The sequence below is a fragment of the Oryctolagus cuniculus genome, chromosome 9 (assembly GCF_051225735.1).
Source record: "Oryctolagus cuniculus isolate XC-2025 breed Fujian yellow rabbit chromosome 9, ASM5122573v1, whole genome shotgun sequence".
NCBI classification, from domain to species: Eukaryota; Metazoa; Chordata; class Mammalia; order Lagomorpha; family Leporidae; genus Oryctolagus; species Oryctolagus cuniculus.
Window position 1 is genome coordinate 126,797,209 of NC_142875.1, and position 21,966 is coordinate 126,819,174.

Genomic DNA, 21,966 nt, shown 5'->3' on the forward strand with positions numbered 1-21,966 from the left:
AAATAGAACAAATAGCAAAATCAAGTTTAACAAACAAGATACAATTTTTCTGCCTTAGCTCATAACTTACCAATAAAACTTTATAGAATAAACTGCTTCTATAATAAAAAATTTTATACCCTAACATTTATTCAGCCAATCAGTGAGCATAGAGTACAGAACGGTCACAAACCCCCATTTCAATTTCATTTTGGACTACAAACTGAAGACATGTAAAAATCATCTGAGTTACTCTAAGTCCATTAAACTCGTAATATTCATACAGAGGTGGATTTACAAAATCTTATGAACTACAAATGGACCATGCAGCATGCATTAACGCTAACCAGACACCCCAGGTCATCCCACGTCACAGTCCTTGGGGCGACAATGGCATCTCCCCGGCGCTAAGGTCGGCTGTGACCTTTCACTTACATCTTTAGGAATACGTCTACATGTCTTCAAGGTACTCTTCCATAATCTAACGTACTCATTCATGTTTTTAAAAAAACACAGATACTTATGACTAACAAATCCCTGCCCTAGCTTTTCCCCTATCTCATAGTAACCAGAACACACAGCAGTCTGATTTGCAATCCAACATATGAGAATGAATTTCTTTCCAAAACCTCGTCATTTTCTTTTTATTTATTTGACAGCTAGAGTTGTCAACAGTGAGAGGGAGAGACAGAGAGAAACGTCTTCCTTCCGTTGGTTCACCCCCCAAATGGCCGCTAAGGCCGGTGCTGTGCCGATCAGAAGCTAGGAGCCACGTGCTTCTTCCTGGTTTCCCACGTGGGTGCAGATGCCCACGCACTTGGACCATCCTCCACTGCACTCCTGGGCCACAGCAGAGAGCTGGACTGGAAGAGGAGCAACCAGGACTGGAACCCGGCGCCCGTATGGGATGCCAGTGCCAAAAGTGAGCCATGGCGCTGGCTTCAACCTGGTCATTTTCAAATGACAATCCTCACCCTGTTAACAGCTCCATTGCCTTCTAAGTAACCCATGTTTAGGGCCGTAGGAGTTATTCATCTATACTATGTTCAGTTTCCAAAAACTAAATACCGATTCTTCTTACCAAACTTTTCCTTCCTAATGAACCACTCTTTGCTTTAGGCTTTTTCTACATTCATCCTGAATATAGATGAAAAAAAAATGCTGCCTGAATAATTAAAGTCACTTTATAGGAACTTCCATTTAAAAAGGAATAAACTAGGCCGGCGCCACAGCTTACTCGGCTAATCCTCCACCTGTGGCATTGGCACCCGGGTTCTAGTCACGGTTGGGGCGCCGGATTCTGTCCCGGTGGCTCCTCTTCCAGTCCAGCTCTCTGCTGTGGCCCGGGAGGGCAGTGGAGGATGGTCCAGGTCCTTGGGCCCTGCACCCCATGGGAGACCAGGAGAAGCACCTGGCTCCTGGCTTCAGATCGGTGCAGAGCACTGGCCGCAACGCACCGGCCACAACGCACCGGCCACTTGGCGGGGTGAGCCAATGGAAAACGGAAGACTTTTCTCTTACTGCCTAACTCTGCCTGTTTAAAAAAAAAAAAAATTGGATGGAACACTGAAGGATACATAAAGGTATATGACAGTTCCATGGTTTGACTATCTTGAAAGAATAAAGATGAAAATAACCGTACTACAAAACAGGATGAATTACTCGTTTGTAGTTCACATTACTTAAGTATGTCAGTACAGTGAAAAAGAGACTAAAATTGTCTTCAGTGAAATTGAGGAGGGGGTGTGGGGAAGGGGAGAGGAATGCTTTAGTGGAAAAGGTGACATTGTTAGGGTTAAAGCTCCTTGAGGTCTTTTGTGGCTCTAAATCCGGAGGTTTCAGCAGATGAAGACAAGGGAAGAGGCTGCTCTCAGCAATGGGGATTCTGTACGGGCAGTGTCGAGGAGGTGGGAGAGATCAGGGTTTCGGGGCTCTGTCTCAAAGTGGACTGTGATCAGTGCAAACAGAAACTGCAGCAGAAATGGGTGGTGGGAATGGCAAGAACAATCAGGAATGGGGGCCTTGAATTCCATGTGGAGCTAATACTCCACCATGGGAAGCTAAAATGCATTCATTTAATAAATTATCATAAGTATTGCAAATATAGAAATGGGAACATGTGACTGCATTGCAGGCTACAGGGGGATTTTCAACAGGTCTATGGAAAGATGTATTCTGAAAAAGAACTATGAATTTCAAACATCTTGACACCAAAGTAAACTTTAATTTTCATTCTTTTTCTTCCAAACTTTTGGAAGCCCCTTCGTATTTGGAAGGCGTAAGAATCTAGGGTTATATATTTTTTTTGTTCAGTCTCATTTTAGTAAAAAGTCAACTAAGCCTGGGCCTTTCTGTAGAAACTATTAAAACAGTCTCTAAACAAGAGTAAGTCTGGTGAATGTATTGGAGTCCCAGCAGGATTCCTCTACGTAACAATGCTCAAAGATGACATTTATCTGAAGGACAGTGCTGAAGGCACAAGTTCAAAGCAATGTTTTGAGACGGGAAGAGCTGTATTGAATATCTGATAAGCTACTAGAGTATAATTTCGTTTGTTCTAATTGCAGAACTGAGTATCTGAAATCAGTAGGTAAAAGAGGAGGTCGATGGCATTCCAGTAGCAAGTGCTGGCTGGTTGTAAGGATTAGTGACTGACTGGCCTGCCTCCAGAAGTATTTACCATCATTAACAGGTGGGTATTTGAGCAAGTATTTGTAATTTGGGAAAGAGATTTGGAGAAGATGGTCTGGGTACTCTGTAACATAGTGACTTGACTTGGAAGTACTTCAGAGATACCTGCAGTGTCTGCAAGGAAAAGTCTGAAGACCATTCTAGCCTTTGATGTTGTGGAAGTCAAAATAAGTGCAGATAAAATATTGTTGTGTTTGGAAATTCAAACTTTGAGAGCTGATCTAGTCAAACTACAGAATCAGAAGCCATTTTCATGATGGGCTAAATGATGATTGAAGATTTGGTATCTTCAGTAGACCTTATTTTTGGGGCGTGGCGGGGGTGGTGGTGGTGCGGATCAGGAATCCAGCAGTGATTGAACCACAAAAATGCTTGCCTTGGTGGGGCAAATTGGAAGGGGGCTGTACAAGTACTCTACATAAATATGTAAAATGGGTAGAGAGTACTAGCATGCGCAAGGTTCTTACAGGGAGGTTAGGACAGTCCACACTGTAAAGGTAATAGTTGAGAAAGATTTGATTAAGAGGAGATGAACTGAATAAAGTTTGGCTAAAAGGAGGGAAGAAATCCCATGATCACATTGCAAAGTAACAGTCTAGGTAGAAGGAATGCTAGGTGTGATGCAACAATACAATTGGTATATTTGTGGAATGATAAAGATGCTAAAGACCTGCAGTTGGGACTGGGCTAAGAGAAGTCGTTAGATAGTCACAGTATTATGGGCCATAGCAGGATCTTTGTGTTTTACTCTAAGGAAGGTGGAGAGCCAGTGAAGGGCTTGGTGAATGTTTTTGGAAATGGCAACAGAAAAAGCTTGGAAAGAGCTACTATGATAATCCAGGTAAGAGACACTGACAGCTTTGCTTCCGTTAGGAACATGTACAAGATGCACTGATACATTTAAAAAGTGGGTTTTGAGTGGGGGAAACTGCCTCATCAGTGATTGGAAGGTTTCTGACTTGACATATCCATGAGATGAACAAGAGGCAGTGATTTTGATGCTGTTGGTTCAGGTTAACTTCTGTGTTTGGATAGGGTGAACTCACCTATATTGATGAGCAAGAAAAACAGAATCTAAAGAAACATGTTTGAGAACACAACACATTTTGACTTTGTAAAGCAACAGAAGGGGCTGGTGCTGTGGCACAGCAGGTGAATCCACTGCCTCTAGTGCTGGCATCCCATATAGATGCCAGTTCGAGTCCTGCTGTTCTACTTCTGATCCAGCTTCCTGTTAATGTACCTGGGAAAGTTGCACTTGGGCCATTTGAGGGAATAAACCAGCAAATGGATGATGTCTTTCTCTTTATCTCTGTCTCTCTAACTTGGTCTTTCAAATGGGTAAGTCTTCAATAAAAAGAAAAAGTACAACAGAAGGTAATTTGTGGGAGAGTTGAATAAAATCACACTACATACTGAAGTCAAGTGAGATTTCAGTTGATTCGCGTATAGAGGATGAAACTGAGATTTGATAGTAAGGACATGCTAGCCAGTGTATCACAACTGCTGTAAGCAATCAGCCAGAGACAGAGTTTGAGCATCATTACTATGTAATTTGTGCTAAAATGAATTTGTGGTGTACTTCAAAAAATTCAAAACAAAAAAGCCCCCAAGAACATTTTGTATCCCAATAATATGGAAAACACAGTGCCTGAGATAGGTCCTTGTGAAGCTGAAACACCTTGGGCTGCACCCGCAGTGTAAGGTTAGACAAGGCATAGACCAGTCCACTTAGAAAGCCAGGTGCCTTGGTCTTTTGTATTGATTATGTGGTGGGATGAAAACATCTAAAAGGTTGGATCAAGTTGATGAAGATCTACAGTGCAATCTAAAACACATCCTTTAGAACAAGTTGACCAACTCTTCGTGCGTGGCAGAAGCTAATTCCTGCCCTCCCTGCAAGAATCCTTTGCACCCAGGTAAAGGGAATTGCTCAGATTCGCTTGTAAGGTGCGTTCTGATTTTAGAATGTGAAATTGTGAGGAGCTGCGTGTTGGAAGTAAGTGTACAGTTAGTGACTTCTCCAGTGCGCTAAGCAGCCTTCATGAGTGAAAGGGTCTTGGCGAGTCCACATGGAGCTGGTTAGGTAATCGCAAAGAGGAGGAGAGAATGCAGAGAAGCGGTGGGGAACTGCACAGCCCCTCCAAGCCTCCTGATCCTTGCAGGTGCCCAGACTTCTATACATGGCAGGGACGTGGCATCCATGCTGCTGCCTTCACTCCAGAGCCCATGAAGGACTTAGCATTTCAGAGCGTGGCGCAGTGCCCAGAGACACGGGATGCTTAGTAAATATTTCAAAGAATAAGCCAGTATTCAACATTGGCTTTCCCCGACGTGTCACTGACAAGGAATCCAGGTTCTCATGTGATTAGAAACATTTTCCATCTCTAAGTTAGAAACTGGGGCTGAAAATAATTTGAAAGCAGGAAAAGAGACTCTGAAGGCATTAAGCTTAAACGGTAACTCCTGTCATGACAGAACTCTGCTGAGTGTTTTAAGACCCATGCTGGTTTGCTCACTTGAAAAAGAGTCATTTCTCTGCTGCCTACCTCCGAAGGGTGTGAATCATTGAAGGGTGATGAATAGTAGTAGCTTTTTAATTAAGAGTGCATTGGTAATGGGGGCTTCATAGTTCACTAAGCTTATTCCTTTTTTTTTTTTTTTTTTTGACAGCCAGAGGTATACAGTGAGAGAGAGACAGAAAGGTCTTCCTTTTTCCGTTGGTTCATCCCAAAAATGGCCGCTATGGCCGGCCTGCACCAATCATGGATCACTGGATGCGGCGCCGGCCCCATCCAGTTTTTACAGATGAATTTAGATGACTAAGATACTTGCACTATCTCAAAAGTGAAAGCCTATCTCTAACCATCAAGAAGACAAGGTATGTCAAAAAATTTACAAAGCACTGAAGCTTAGAACGCATGAACTATTTCCCATCTTCTAGGTAATACTTAAAAATACTACAAAAAAAGCACAGCAAGATTAATCACTAAATTTCTACAGCAAATTTAACAATTTGTGGTAGTGTCTGAAATGTATTTCCCAACCTTAGGTACCACGTGAGAGAGTTATACTTTCAAGTTAATTGAATAAATATTTTGCGATACTAGGTAAAGCAGCCGAAATAATGCGATCAACTGCCTGACGTGGTTGGTGATAACTGCATGCATGTGCACATTCCCATGGTTTATTCCTACTTGGGCTATATACCAGTTTGAGAACATGTTTCATCTCTGGGACAGGAGCAACCAATCTTCCCACATTCTCCAAATACCATTTTCCCCTGGGATTTACATCCTGTAAAACTGTGTAAAGTCAGGTAATTACAGTGCCTTTCAGTACGGATATCATAGAATCAATCATATCAGCCTGAAACTGTATTATTTACCTCACTCCCATTATTTTTGTCTACAGCCAATTGTTTTTAGCAGCTAGGATCCAGATATTATATGCACAGGCTGTGAACTTTCTAAATCCTCTTTTTGAATTCTTCTGATTTAAGATCTGTCCAGCTTTCCCAACTCGTGAATCATATTGAGACTCTCGGGTTTATCACACATGCAGCTAATACGGCATCTTCGCACCTTGCTCTAGGATGTTCTGGTAACAGCACAATCTTCTTGGAAGAAGCCAAGTGTCAAGACTCCATCACTTGCTCTGAACTTGTAGATCCCAGCATCACTTTTACACGTTGGAAGACCACAGATGAATATGAACAGGGTATTTACAGCTTAAATTAAAGAACAAGAAAACTAAAGAAAATGGTTAAGTATCATACAACCCTTGCATTTCCTTTTATCTGCTCTCTCCCCAATCACCTTCCAGTCTAGGCGATTTAAAGCGCACCACCATCTGTTTCCTGGTTTCTCTTCACACCCGGCTGGCAGGCAGGCTCTTCATTGCACACCCTGGACCCATTTCTTTGAGACATTGTTCCCCATACTCACCTACAGAAGGTACAAAGAGTTAACACCTTTCCCAAGAAGGAATCATTGCTTAAGTGCATTTTCACTAGATGACAATATAACAGTAAATATCTTAACTTCTAAAATATACCCAGAGAGGAAATTTTCTTGGTCAGAGACCTATGTCTTTTGAAAAGGACATAAGTGCTATGTGCAAACAGAAGTAACATATTTAATTTCATGAGTTACCACAGTAACTTAAAAGAAAGATACCAAAGATCTGACACATCTGATTTTTAAAGGGCAAATGGAGAAATGGTACAGAGAAAAAGACACAGAAGAGCTGGAAAGCTTATAAAGTTGATGCTAAGAAAATGTTAAGTTACCTACATTCTGATGTTCACGTGACTGTGGAATCCACTACTATTGCCCAGTATCACTGCCCTTTATCAAATCTTGGCATTATCCTTAACCTCTGCTACCTTTTCTTTCAGGTGATTGAAAAGGCACGCAACTGCCACTAGGAGACAACTGTTAGCTCCCAGAGTGGAGCAAGGGACAGAGCAATGGTAGGGAGCGGAGAAAGCACCCACCTGAGGCAATGCCAGCCTGCAGCTGCACCAGCACGGACGACGCTTCTGGGCACCACTGCTAGGTGCTGCTACTCAACAGCAATGAAGGCCTGACACGTGGAGGCAACAGGATGTTCTGCTGCACTGGCTCTCGCCATTTGAAGAACTTGGCTCCCAGGGCTGGAACTGTGGCATAGCAGGCGAAAACTAAGCCCCTGCCTGCACCGCTGGCATCCCACATGGGCCCAGCTGCTCTACTTCTGAGCCAGCTCCCTCCTAGTGTGCCTTGCAGGCAGCGGGAAATGGCCCAGATACTTCAGGTCCTGCTCCACATGGGGGAAACCCGGATGAAGCTCCTGGCTCTTGGCTTTGGTCTGGCCCATCCCTCGCTTTGACTGCCATTTGTGGAGTGAACCAGCAGACAGAGGCTAGCACACTCACCTGCTCTTTCTTCTCCTCCTCCTGTCTCTGACTCTGCCTTTCGAATAAATACGAAGTCAATATTAAACAAAGGTTGGCTCCTTATGAGCTGTTACTGGGAGGTGTACTCTCACCCATGCCACGGAGGCTGCCCCAGTCGCCTCTTCTCTAGATGTGGACCCTCTTCATGGCAACTCTTCCTGTCCCTTGGCTCAGAGCCTCTGGGATCCTTCCGCTCTGGTTCTCTCCACTTCTCTGGCCTTACCTCCCTCCACCTTTTGCTAGAACCATTTATCAACTATTTCACCTTCCCATAGAGTAGTCCTGTTTTTCAGGGACAATTTGGAGTTTCCAGACATGCATCTTCATCTGGACCATATTTGCTACTGAACATTCACGTCCCAAGCCCTCATTTTCCTACTGATGCCACACCAAGTCAACAAGCCTGAATGGGAGAAGGGGAGAAGGGTTGTCTGTACTTAGTACTCATAAGTAGTGCAGAGAAAATGCCACTGATTAAATTAGTATTCTTAAAGACTGTTTTTAAAATCTCATTTCTCTAAAAATATTAGGCAAGTTTGCGGAGGCCAGTGCTGTAATGCAGTGAGTTAATACCCTTGCCTGAAGCACCAGCATCCCATATCTGCACTGGTTCGAGACCCAACTGCTGCATTTCCAACCCAGCTCTCTGCTGTGGGCCTGGGAAAACAGTAGAAGATGGCCCAGGTCCTTTGGGACCCTACAACCATGTGTGAGACCCGGAGGAAGCTCCTGGCTTCAGATCAGCACCGCTCTGGCCGTTACGGCCAATTGGGGACTGAGCCATCAGATGGAGGACCCCCTTCTCTCTGCCTCTCTCTTTCAGATAAATAAATCTTTATAAAAAAAAAAAAACAAACAAGTTTTCCACAGACTTACATTATTACTTTAAGAGCTATGAGTACTCATGAGTTCAGAGACCACAGTCCTTACACAGTGGACTAAGATCTGAAAACTGTCTATAACACTGTATTCTAAAGCTGAATTCTGAGTCTATCATAACAATTTTCCAGTACTCTTGAAATAAGATGATCCATTTTATGCTGGAAATGCAATGAAAATAGAATTCATCCACTTGTGACCAGGTTCTGAGAGAGCAGAGCCATCAACACAGCCACCTTGGAGGAAATGCCAGAAGGTAGCTTGTGACAACGCAGAAGGGCTGTCTGCTGGGGAAGCTGGTTTTTACATGGCAGACAAAACTTGAAGCCACCAATACCCTAAACTACTCGGTCAGTTACACAAGCACCAGCACCCATTTGAATTGCAAAGCAATGGAGGCCTGAGAGTCCACTAGTGCTAGTCCACCAGCATTTTGTTCACCTGCTGTGTCATTTAGTTTCAAGGCAAAGACACTCCACCTACATGTCATGTGACATCCACTGGCTGCCACCTTGCAAGGCTGACATTTTTCTCCCTTCTTTCTTTAGAGTATCATGTGCTAGAGGAAAATGCGATTACCAGTTTCTTTCAGTGCAAGAATTCTGAAGTGCATGAATGCAAGTCTTCCGTGGGCTGGCGTTGCAGCACAGTGGGTTAAACTGCCATCTGCGATGCCAGCATCCAATGAGACTGGTTCAAGTCTGGTTGCTGTGCTTCTCATCAGCTCCCTCTGTTGGCCCGAGTGCTTCATACAGTGCCACTCATGAGACCCAGAAGTAGCTCTTGGCTTTGGCCTAGCCCAGCCCTGGCTGTTGCAGCCATTTGGGGAATAAACCAGGAGATGGGACATCTTTCTCTGCCTTTGAAGTAAGGAAATAAATTTTTTTCTTTCCAAGAATATAATTTTTTTTTTAAAAAAATGATAGAGCTATTGGTTTTTCTTATTTGTCAAAGTTAAACAGTGATAGAGAAAAAGGTCTTCCTTCCATTGGTTCACCCCCCCAAATAGCCACTATGCCCGGCACTACACTGATCCAAAGCCAGGAGCCAGGTGCTTCTTCCTGGTCTCCCACGCAGGTGCAGGGGCACAAGCACCTAGGCCATCCTCCACTGCCCTCCCAGGCCACAGCAGACAGCTGGACTGGAGGAAGAGCAACTGGGACAGAACTGGCGCCCATATGGGATGCCAGCGCTGCAGACGGAGGATTAACCAAGTGAGCCACGACGCCGGCCCCCAGCTCCTCCCCTCCACATGCATGGGAAACATGCTGTATGATAGACTATGCATGCACTTCCTATGTGTTGCACCAAAATAAACATGTGTTATTTCCATTTTCCAGGACTGTTTCGATGTAGCCATTAACATTTTAAAAGCAGCAGTGTAAGGAGTGATTACATTTCTATGCTTCCACTGTAGTTGTCACCTACAATGGCTGGTAAAAAGCTTCTGTCATCTTTATCATCGGTGAACACAGCTCCAAGGTTCATGCGAGGGCTCAATACTTCTTTTAGTTAATATTTCTTATACTCACTGTTTAATATTTTGCTTCATATAAACCTATATACACACACACATACACTTTTTCGGAGCAGCCAATGTATTTAAAGGACATAACATGCGCTTCCCGATCAAGATCCTAATGCCATGAGGTTGAGATATATTATTAACTAAGGGCTCAAGGCTTTAAACCGGGAGGGATGAGAGATCATTTGAACCTCGTGGGTATAGGTTAAGGTACACACTGGCTCATAGGCTACAGAAAAAAACTAACTGATTTCCAGGATTCCGAGTTCAATCATGTTTCAGAACTTGGTTGTTTGAGAACAAGGTTCAGGAAATCTAGTGTCAGATTAGCTTCTCCTTTCAAAGGGATGGAGTTGTTTTTCAAGGGCTTCATCCAACAGGAGGGCCTCTGACAAACACAGGGAGGACAAAGCACCTCAGGTCTACTTGGGTTCCACTTGCAAAGTGGCTTAGAGAAGTTTCTATCACCTTACCCCCAAACTCTGCCTTTCACCCCCTGGAATATAGACACTTAAGTAAATATTAAAAAAATAAGAGTTATTTGAAAGAGAGGTTTTCCATCCATTGGTTTACTCCCCAGATGGCCTCAACAGCTGGAGCTGAGCCAATCTGAAGCCAGGAGCTTCTTCTGGGTCTCCCAGCGGGTGCAGGGGCCCAAGGACTTGGGCCATCTTCTACTACTTTCCCAGGCCATAGCAGAGAGTTGGATTGGAACAGCCGGGACTAGAACCAGCACCTGTATACGGTGCTGGTGCCTCAGGCCAGGGCTTTAAGCTGCCGCACCTCAGTGCTGGCCCCACACTTAACTCTTCTTACAGGGGATGACTGCTGGGAGCTTGGAGCAAGAGTTCCTGCCTACTCTCTAGCAAAGACTAGCAGCTCCCTGCTGCCCTGGCTGCAAACAAAAATTAAGATAATTTCCTTGGAAGGCCCATACAAAAATGAAAACTCCTGTACTTCCTAAGCAAGGCTCGCTTTCTTCTCTACAGTTGTGACACTCGTATTCCTGAGCTGTTGTCACTCATGGGCAGTTGCTGTCATTCACGACAGCTCCTAGTTCAGTTACTAAAGCTGACCCAAAAAACCACAACCTACCCACCAACCAACCAAACACCCAAAACCCAACAATAAAAAACCCCTTTAACAAAGTGTGGAAATAAGTTGGAGCTGGACTACTCAGGATGCCCAAGTGGTCATCCTTCTTGATTCCACTAAGCTGGACGTCTTTAAAGTAACCCAACTCAGCACAATGAACGAGGTAGAGGCTAAGAATGGGCACAGGGACAGTGAAGAATTCTCCAAGCCCGGGTCAAGTACATGTTCTCAGTAGAAGCCAGGTGGAAAAGACAATGGGAGGAGGAGCCGGCACTGTGGTGCAGCAGGTTAAAGCCCTGGCCTGCAGGGCTACCATTCCGTATGCTCACTGGTTTGTGTCTGGTCTGCTGCACTCCTGATGTGGCTCTCTGTTGTGGCCTGGCAAAGCAGTGTAAGATGGCCCTTAGTACTTTGGTCCATGTGGGAGATCCACAAGAAGCTCCCGGCTCCTGATCGGTGCAGCTCTGGCCGTTGTGGCCATCTGCAGAGTAAACCAGCTGATGGAAGACCTCTCTGTCTCTCCTTCTCTCTGTCTGTAACTTAACATCTCAAAGAAAATCTTTAAAATAAAAAAGTTTACTTATTTGAAAGGCAGAATTAGAAACACTGATGAGGGGTAGAGATGGAGAAAAAGATCTTGTATTTCTTGGTTCACTCAGCAAATGGTCTCAGTTGCTTGGGCTGGGCCAGGCCACATCCAGAAATCTACAACTCTTTCTTGGGCTCAAATCTCTGGCAGGGGCCCAAGCACTTGTGCCTGGGAAAGCAGTGCACAAATGTTTCCCCAAAAGGAGAATTTAAGTCACTAAGGCAATGTTTCTCATTCTTGGCTTTTAAAAAACAAAAGTCACACTTTTTTTCAAGTTTTACTGTGGTATAATTAACAAAAATTATCTATGATCAAGATGCTGCATATGTTGCTTTGATAGGTGTAATATTCTGAATGATTATCACAATAAAGCTCATTATCCATCACTTGACCTGGGATAAGAGTATTTCAGATTAACTGTTAGCAATTTAAGTATTCAGTATGTTACCCACAGTCAAAAGTGATGCATTAAGTCTCTACAATTTCATCTTCTGCCTGCAAGTTTGGACCCTTTGACCACCATCTTTTTTCCCCATGCACAAAGCCTCACAACCACCTTTTTTGCTTGTCTGAGTTCAACTGTCAAAAACATGACAATATTCTGCACAAGCAAGCTTAGCTGCTATCACTCTTTGCCAACCCCCTTTTCCTTTATTCTTCATTGATCATAGCTACCTTTAGTTTATTTTGTCTGATGGACATAACCAAAAGCCTATCAGCGCAAGTGACCTGAGTGACCTTAAGAAGCCATTACTGTCCACGGTGAAGACAACTAGAAAATTTCACTGGGTCAGAAATTAGGGAGTGCAGAAAAGAGGATGAACATACTACTCATGTTCAGCAAAATCATTCCTGCTTCTCCTGGGTCCCCTGAGAATTCCAAGTACTCATACTTCTCCATGCCTCCTACTCCAATCTTGCCTCACCCACTGAGCACACAAAAATCCCTCTTCAAACCTAACTCTACAGGGAAGGCAGACCAGTTCAACATCGGTTACTAGAAATGTCCTGGTGCTTCACGGGTAGACAAAGAACACTGAAAATCTGTGGAAAATAAAACTTCTTCCATTTCATAGCTTCTAAACTTTCTTCCTAAGATATGTTACCATTAGAAGAAACATGCACAAAAATTAATCCAAGAAAAATATAACCCATTGTTCCGCAGACCACCAAAACTTGCTCCTTCCCCTTGGCAGTCACCTCTGCCTCAATGGTGTGCCCTCATTCTGAAAGGTTAGCTTCTCATTCACTTGTTACCAAGCCTTCCCATGCAGCAAGCACTCTTTAGGTAGAGCTTAGGCAAGAAAAGGTGAGTGTGCATACCAGTGTGAGAATGGGGGGAGATCAACTAGTGTAACATGTTTTTTAATGATTCAGACATGCTCTGGACAAAATGTAAGTGGGGCACACGACTTAAGTTTGGAGAAGGAGGCATGGAAGATGTGGCTTTCAATATGAAGGCAACAGCAGGTGTCACTGGGCAGGTGGCATTTGACCAAAGACTTGAAAACAAAGATCACATAGTTACCCAGGTAGAAGGCACAATCCTGACACTCATGTGTAGGGAGCAGTGGGGGAGGCCAGCACAGCTACAACACCAGAAAGGTGCAAAGGGGACAGACGATATCAGTTTTCATCTAGAATTACATAATCTGGTATGCACTTAAGCATTTTCCTAAAAAACATTTCTTTCTAAGCACTGTATCAAAAGCAAGCAGGCAGAAGGAGCAAATACAGACAATTAAAAATAACCCAGGAAAGACACGAAGGCATTACTGAAAATAAATCAAAATGTCAAGAGTGAAGTGGGCGAGAGAAGCAAGATTTTCCAATGTATTCAATGTACAAGATCCAAAGAATCAACAATTCAACAGGGAGGAGTCCAAAACTCTTAGCTTCAACAACAAAAATCATACAGTTGTTAAGAACTGAGCTAAAGATGGCCACGAGTAGATTGTTATTCACGATGTATCCAATGACTAAGATTTTGATTTAATATGGTAGGTTTGAGATGTAGGTACATAACTAGTAGGACGTCAGCCATTTGAGTACTATCCATTCTAGAAAGATAGGTGCGATCTAAGAAATCCAGCCTCCATACAGGAAACTTCAGCTAATTTTTAATGAAGCTCATATCAAAAGCCTTAATGTTGGCAAGATCTCTGAGGGCATGAGCAAAGCGAATGTCCCAGGCTGATCCCTGGAACACTGTAATAGTGGGAGTTAAAGAGGAAGAATCACCATACAAGACTTAGACTACTCCTGTTAATGGCCAAAGGATATTAGTAGCCATTTTTCCAAACCATGAAATACAAATGGCCAATTGATACAAGAAGAAACACTCAAGATCACTGACCGTGAGGAAAATACAAATGACATCTATGATGCATCACCTTACCCCAGTTCTAGTATTACCCAAAAATCAAAATAATACATGCTGGTGAGGATGTAGAGTAAAGGATGCCGAATCACATTATTGGTGGGGATACACACTGTTTCAGCCATTATGGCAAACAGTACAAAGATTCCTCAGAAAACTGACAATCTACTCCCCTTTATTTATAGCAAATCAATCCCCAGTAGCTAAGATACGAAATCAACTTACATATATATCAACTGATGACTCTATGAAAAATGTGGTATAAATACTTTCCCTGATGAACTTAGACACAAAAATCCTCAACAAAATACTAGCCAGTCGAATCCAACACCACATCAGAAAGATCTACTTGGATCATGTGTGATTTATCCCTGGTATACAGAGATGATCCAATATTCACAAATCAATGTGACACATCACATTAACAAATTGGAGAACAAAAACCATCTCATTATCTCAATAGATGCAGAGAAAGCATGATAAAATACAACACCCTTTCATGATGAAAGCTCTAAGCAAACTGGGTATAGAAGGAACATTCCTCAACATAATGAAGGCAATTAATGACAAACCAATGCCAGCATCCTACTGAATGGGGAAAAGTGGGAAGCATTCACATCAAATCCAGAACCATACAGGGATGTCCACTCTCACCATTGCTATTCAATATGGCCATGGAAGTTCTAGGCAGAGCCTTTAGGCTAGAGAAAGAAATCAAAAGGATACAAATTATAAAAGATTAACTCATATCATCTCTGTTTGCAGATGGCATGATTCTATATTTAGGGGATTCAAAAGATTCCACTAAGAGACTGTTGGAATACACAGGATAGTTTGGTAAAGTGGTAACATAAAATCAACACACTAAAAATCAACAGCCTTTGTATACACAGATAATGCCACAGCTCAGAAAAAACTTCTAGGATTAATGTCATTCACAATAGTTAGAAAAAAAAAACAAATATCTTGGGATAAAATTAAGGATGTCAAACATCTCAATGATAATTACAAAACACAAGATAAAGAAATAGAACACACAAAAAGATGGGAAAATCTTCTGTGTTCATGGGTTTTAAGAGTCAATATCATCAACATGTTCATTCTTCCAAAACCAATACAGATTCAATGTGGTATCAAAATATCAAAGGCATTCTTCTACCACAGAGGAAAAAAGTGCTGAAATTCAGATGGTAACACAAGGTACCCTAGATACCCAGTATCTGGAGAACAGACTCCTCACCAAATGGTGCAGGGAAAACTGTCTCCACACGCCCAAGTATGAAGCCAGACTCTGTACCTTACACCTTACACAAGAATCCACTCTAAGTGGCTTAAAGACAAAAATCTATGCCTTGATACCACCAAATTAGAGAATGTTGCGGAAACCCTGTAAGACATTAGAATAGGCACAGTCAGAAGGTGTCAGAAAAGCAAAGAGGCAACTGACAGAATGGGAGAAATTATTTGCAAGCTACGTAATTGATGAATGATTAATAACCAGAATAGATCAAGAGATCAAGAAACTCCACAACAACTAAACAACAGTTAAGAAATGGGCCTAGGACTTAGACATTTTTTCAAACAAAATCCAAATGGCCAACAGATGCATGAAAAAATGCTCAGGAACACCAGCAGTCAGGGAAACATACCCAAACCACAATGATGTTTCACATCACCCAGGTTAGAATGGCTCATAAAGAAATCAACAGAAAACAAATGCTGGTGAGGATGATGTTAAGGAAAAGGAACCCTAACCCACTGCTAGTGGGAATGTAAACTGCTACAGCCACTGTGGAGGACAGTATGGAGATACCTCAGTGTGGGGAGCAACTCGGACTAGACTAAGTTACTGGAATTAAGACTTATTCTATGCATCTGCTCTCCCACAATATGGCGCTGAGAAGGGAGGAAACAGCTTCTACACAGCTGCCTCCAGTTCAACCAATAAACTGCAGGAGCTGATCTTGCTCCTGATTGGAGGAGAGCAGTGTGCTTGGCGTGTGGGTAGCAGAGTTGGGATTGGTGGAAGAGGACTATAAAGGAGGAGAGAGACAACATGCACCAGGATCATCCGGATAACATATGAGCAGCCCCCCGAGAGAGCTGGCCGGCGGTGTGCCGCTCCCCCGCGGAAGTGGGGAAAGTGGCAGGGGGAGCCGCCCCTCCACGGAGGTGGAGGGGTTGCCAGCCAACCCGGGAAGGACCAGCAGCAAACCCGGGAAGGGCCGAGCAGACAAAAGAACAGCGCAGGGTCCTGTGTCGTTCCTTCGCGAATGGGGGAGCGACACTCAGAAATCTGAATACAGACCTACCGTATCACCCAGCCATCCCACTCCTGGGAATTTACCCGAGGGAAATGAAATCAGCATATGAACACACTATCTGTACCCCCACATTTATTGCAACTCTATTCACAATAGGTATTTGGGTTGATTCCATATCATCAACTGAAGATAAACCAATTACGGGTAAAAAAATGAAATCCAGTCATTTACAACAAAAATGGATTAAAAAACATCATGCTTGGTGAAATAAGCCAGTCCAAGGGACAAATACCCTATGTGTGGTCATCTGCAATAACTAATAGAGCACCTGAAAGGTCATCTGTACAAGTGAAGTTGACACTTCAAGAAGCAATGACTTGAAAGATTTATTTTTTGTTTGAAAGTCAGTTACACAGAGAGAGGAGAGGCAGAGGTCTTCCACCCGATGTTCACTCCTCAACTGGCTGCAATGGCCGGAGCTGTGCTGATCTGAAACTAGGAGCCAGGAGTTTCTTCAGGGTCTCCCATGTGGTACAGGGGTCCAAAGACTTGGGCCATCCTCTACTGCTTCCCCAGGCCATAGCAGAGAGCTAGATACCAAGTGGAGCAGCCAGGTCTCAAACTGGTGCCCATATGGGATGCTGGCACTTCAGGCCGGGGTGTTAAGCCACTGTACCACAGCACCGGCCCCCAGAAGCAGTAACTTACAGATCTTAGTAAAAATAAAATGGGAATAGGAGATGGAGGAGGAAGGGGGTAGGAGGGTTGGTACGGTGGGGAAAAAAATTATTTCTAGAGGTTTTTTTTTTTTTTTTTTTTTTTTTTTTGACAGGCAGAATTAGAGAAACAGAAAGGTCTTCCTTCTATTGCTTCACTCCCCAAATGGCTATGGCTGGCGCACTACGCCAATCCGAAGCCAGGAGCCAGGTGCTTCTCCTGGTCTCCCATGGGGTGCAGGGCCCAAGCACTTGGGCCATCCTCCACTGCACTCCCGGGCCACAGCAGAGAGCTGGCCTGGAAGAGGGGCAACCGGGACAGAATCCGACGCCCCGACTGGGACTAGAACCCGGTGTGCCGGCGCCGCAAGGCGGAGGATTAGCCTAGTGAGCCGTGGCACTGGCCTAAAGTTTTACCTATGGAATGCATGAAGTTTGCATTCCTTAAACAAGAGATTTCTGGGGAATAAGTGGTATTTATACATGATGGAACATTACTCAACAGTAATAATCAAATCCTCACATATACAACAAAATGAATACAACTACCAATCTCCACACTCCATTAAAATGCCAGACCCAAAAAGACATACCACATTCATTCATTTGTGGTAGTTAATATCTTGAAAGTTGTGTGGGTGTATCATTTTGTATATAAATACTGCTCCAGTGAATCATACCAAGTGAATAAAAGCTAACACATTCAACTGTCCCAGCTTACAAAAAAAAATAATAATAATAAGGCTACTTAGGTACTTAGTGTGATCAGAGGACAAAAACCCATTTATCTGTATGCTTATGTGCCTTTCTTACATGGATGTTAGGAGTGTAATGAGGTATAACCACCAAGGTACTCTTAAAATCCAAATGAAAACATTTCAAGGAAGAGAACTGACGGCCAGAAGACCAAATCTGGGGAGCAGTAGCACTAAGTCTGAGCAACTTGGATGTCAATAGACATCTCAGACCCAAGACACCAGATCTGAGAACTGAGATGGAATGGATTTACTACTGTAGATGGATCTTCATGAAGATCTTCCTAGAAAGCAGAGAGTATGAGTCAGTGCTGCCAGCATTTTCATAACCTGCTCTAGTTTCTTTCAACTTCTATCACTGCACTGGTAAGTCAGGGATCAGCTTAATTTTTAATGAGGTTATTTTATTCTTTTTTCTGTAGATTATTTTACTATTTTAAGAATTTTCCTTCTAGTATGTCTAGACATAAAATGGTTTTTAGTATCACAGCAGGAGTTACTGCATTTGACAACTCAAGAGATGTCTATCTCATCCATCAGCCCTCACTGATTTTCTATCCCCCACCATCCTTTGTAACACTCAAATGGGATGCGTATTATCCTCATACCATTTTCTCCTTATCTCTTACCTTCTCTTTGCTGAGCAATTACTCCAGATATTCTAGTTACCTACGTTTAATATTATCTGCTACACAATTATGCTGTTGATTTTGTAATTCCAATTATATATAATCATATTTCACTGGCTCTTTCCAAACTCTTCTGCCCATCTACAAGTTCCTTGTTCTTCAGTCATCTCTAACGCACTTCTACTTCTTGACATTTAAATTCAGTATGCTTATGTTCATCTCTTTGAAGTCTGCGATCAAAGCCCGACTCTGGTGCTCAAGTTTCTGGCCGTCTCTGGTGCCAGGTTTTTCTGCAAGTTCATCTCCATGCTCAGGTCACCTGTGGGGAACATACCTAACCCAGGACGTGCTGTTCACTCCTTCGGAGCATAGACTTGTGCTTCTGCCAGAAGCCTACGTACTCCCCTGGGCACTATCTGAGATTTTAGGGCCACGCAAGTATTGTCAGTTCTGATGTCAACACTACGTGAGAGCTGCCTCTTCATTTAGGTCACCTCCCTAGAAGCTCCTCCCAGCAGAAGCGTCAGGCTGTCTCGCCTCCTCATTCCCTCACCTTCCCTGGCCCATCTCCTGAACCCCTGACCCCATAGTTCAGTTCAGAACCTTTCCCCGAGTCCCAGGACCGGGCCAATTCCTCAGGCTTTGTTTTGGCCCCCACTTTGATTTATTTCATTTGAAAGGTCTTAATGTTTTATTCAGAGCCTTGACTTACCCAGTCTACAGTACTGCTATGCAAGATCAACTCCTGACAATGTTTTTCTCATGTCCCGTACTCCTTGGTTAGAAGCTGAATTCAAGTATACAACAGCCCAGCCAAGACATCCAAGTGCTTAGAATGCTGATTGCCACGTCAGGCAAGTCTAATTCATACCTGGCACTCCTAACCTATACAGTACTTTTTATAGGCCACAGATGGAACAAAATTATCTTCACAAGGCATGAAGCTTAGCTATTCTATTACCAGGCATATACATATAAATTAAAGTTACCCCCATTCATTTTAATCACGTTTCTCTGTTCTGTTTCTTATTTTCTAACTCCGTTTACCAAACAGAACAATGTCACAACTCCTCCACCTGGGGCTGCAGTATTTGGCTCATGGTTATTCTTCTCACAGCAGCTGTACCCCCTAGATGTCACGGAGCCTCAAGCTACTTTCTAAAACCAAAGAGAACTTGCTCCATAGGCATTCATTTCCCCCAGCAGAGACATCCTGGTATTTCCGTCATGAAGGCAGGCATTCCTGTAACAATCACCGCCAACTGTCCCACGTTACTGCGCTCTGGATCTACAGAGATCATGGTTCCCAGCCACAGAATGCCCACGTCCTTGCCAACCCCTCCCTCACCTTCCCTCAGCCCCATTTCTCAGTCTGTAAGGAGGTTGCCTTTTCTTCTTTACACCAACCACAGTCAATCTTCGCTGTACTGCTTATAAGACGCAGACGTTGCTTTCTACAATGTCCTCCCTCCTCGCTACTGCCTTCTTTCACCTTACCCATGTGTTGATTATTTCTGCTTGATTTCCCTATGACCAACTCAGGATTACAACTTGGGATAACGCACTGAGGTTTAAAGTCAACACGTAGTTTTGGTAACTACCACCTTTACCCAATCACAAATCCTCCTTGATTTAGCAGGACAGGAAGTCAGGAAACTCTGGGACTGACAAGTTTGAAGCAATCAGGAAGGTTAGCAGGTACGCACATGGAATCAGAATGATGGAAGGGACGCATATTCAACTTGGCATTGTGTTGACAGCAACATCTCTCCCAGCCCCACAGCCAGCTGGGTCAAGGTTTGACAAGCAATGGAAATCCACAACTTATTCCAGCAGGCTGCCCAGGGAGTATGCCACTGTCCTCTGGAACCCAGCTGCCCGCCCTACAATGGTACCTGTCAGATCTTCATGGAGACCTAAGCCAAGGGTGCGAACGTGACACATGGGCCTCTTCAAACGTGTTGACTCCTTCACCAACACGGGAAATGGACTTATGTAACTGAATATGTATTTTTAAATCAGACACAAAAGGGGTTGTATGCGGTTTCTCAGAAATTCAACTCTTTAGGCAGAGGTAGAAGGCCGCGAGCCTCAGCTAGATCACTTGATGCAGATCTCGTGCTCTCTCCTGGCCCGGCACACACAATCTACTCACACTGGGCTACCCGCTTCCCCCTCTGTCTTCCTGAGAGTACCCCAGCCCCACCGACAAAACCTTGCCTCCTCCGCCTGCCCCTTTCGGCCTAAGCTCACGGAACCCGCACGAAACCCGGGCGGGATGAGCTAGCTCTCCCTCTGTGGGTTACCCGGGGCTTGCTTCTGGCAGACGCACAGTGCTGGATGGCAAAGCAACACTGAGGTCAGTACATGCTGCTCTTATAGGGAGATTTGTGGCCTGCAGTCGCTCCTTCCCACAAACACGGGAACGGGTATGCCTAAGAGCCCTGACCCAGGCCTTGGGTGACAACACGTGGGCCTACCCCACTCTCCTCACCCCTCCCTCCCAAATGCACCAAGAGCATCCACAACACCGGGGAATCCTGGGGTACAGAGGGAGAAAGTCTTCCCTCCCCGGCAGGGGCAGCCACACGTGTGCCCTGGGTGCCCCGGGCCCTGCGCTCACCTACGCTCCAGGGAAACCCCAGAGCTGGCAACAGCAGCAGCCTGCCTGGGTCAGGGCACCCAAGGCCTCCACGCACAGGGAAGCTGCATCTTCCTCCTTCGAAAGCTGCGAAACCGTGGCGAGGAAGGCGGAGCTGCCCTCTTTATTCCCACTGGCTGCGCCTATGAGCCTCACCTGCCACGTGCCGGTCCAGCAGGTGCACCGTGCACCTCTTCAGGATCACACCCGGCCGTGCTCTCTGTGCGCCCTGGGTCGTCATGCCTTGGAGGCCCCTGCAGGCTATCCTCGCAGTGGCTGGAGGGCTGATCAGAGGCGTGCAGAATATCTGGGGACAGATCCAGGGAGCCACGCCATCAGTGGCAGCAAGGGTGCTTACTCTGGTGAATTCCTTCGAAGACCATGGAGTGTGGCCCAAGCCGGGGCCAGTGGAACTGGTTGTCTATACCAGACACAGGCAGGTGGGACGTCTAAAGGGTAGGGCCCCATCAAAGCTGGAGTTGTGGCTATGTACCCATCCCCCAGCCTGGACACCAACCCCAGGCCCAGCTGTCTCACCTCCATGTAAAGCAGGAAGCAGAGCACCTGGAGGTAGGAGAGTGAACAGGCAGGAGGTGGAGAAAGCAGAAGCCAATCCAGGTGGAAAGGGGGTGGTTACTGGGACAAGCAGGGGACATTCAGCTAGGTGCAGGGACCCCACGAGCTGCAGAGGAGGGCAGAGGGTGCGGGTGGGCTTTAGCAACCCAAACACAAAACACATAGCTCAATCTGTTTTGTCCCATGAACCCCAAGAGATTTCTCAGATTCTTGTGTCCAAGTTTCCAAACACAGAAAAGCACCAGGCTGCACTGTGCAGTATGGCCACACGAGGCTACGGAGAGGACATGGAGCAAAAATGGAAAGTC

At 44.6% G+C, this 21,966-nt stretch overlaps 1 long non-coding RNA gene across 11 annotated transcripts in view; it reads right to left on the reverse strand.

The window, feature by feature from the left end:
• Nucleotides 1-21,212, reverse strand: part of LOC149124763 (uncharacterized) — a 69,297-nt gene extending 48,085 nt beyond the window's left edge. For 5 of the 11 annotated variants that reach the window (XR_016213669.1, XR_016213668.1, XR_016213665.1 and 2 more), the window contains exons 1-2: nt 21,065-21,212; nt 20,337-20,440 (exon numbers count right to left, since the gene is read on the reverse strand). This is a non-coding gene — a long non-coding RNA (uncharacterized LOC149124763). Of the gene's footprint in view, nt 1-3,137; nt 6,423-6,488; nt 6,618-7,168; nt 7,334-17,174; nt 18,097-20,336; nt 20,441-21,064 lie in introns of those variants that run through there. The other 6 variants (XR_016213662.1, XR_016213663.1, XR_016213661.1 and 3 more) reach the window with 6 other exon arrangements.
• Nucleotides 21,213-21,966: the final 754 nt, after the last annotated feature.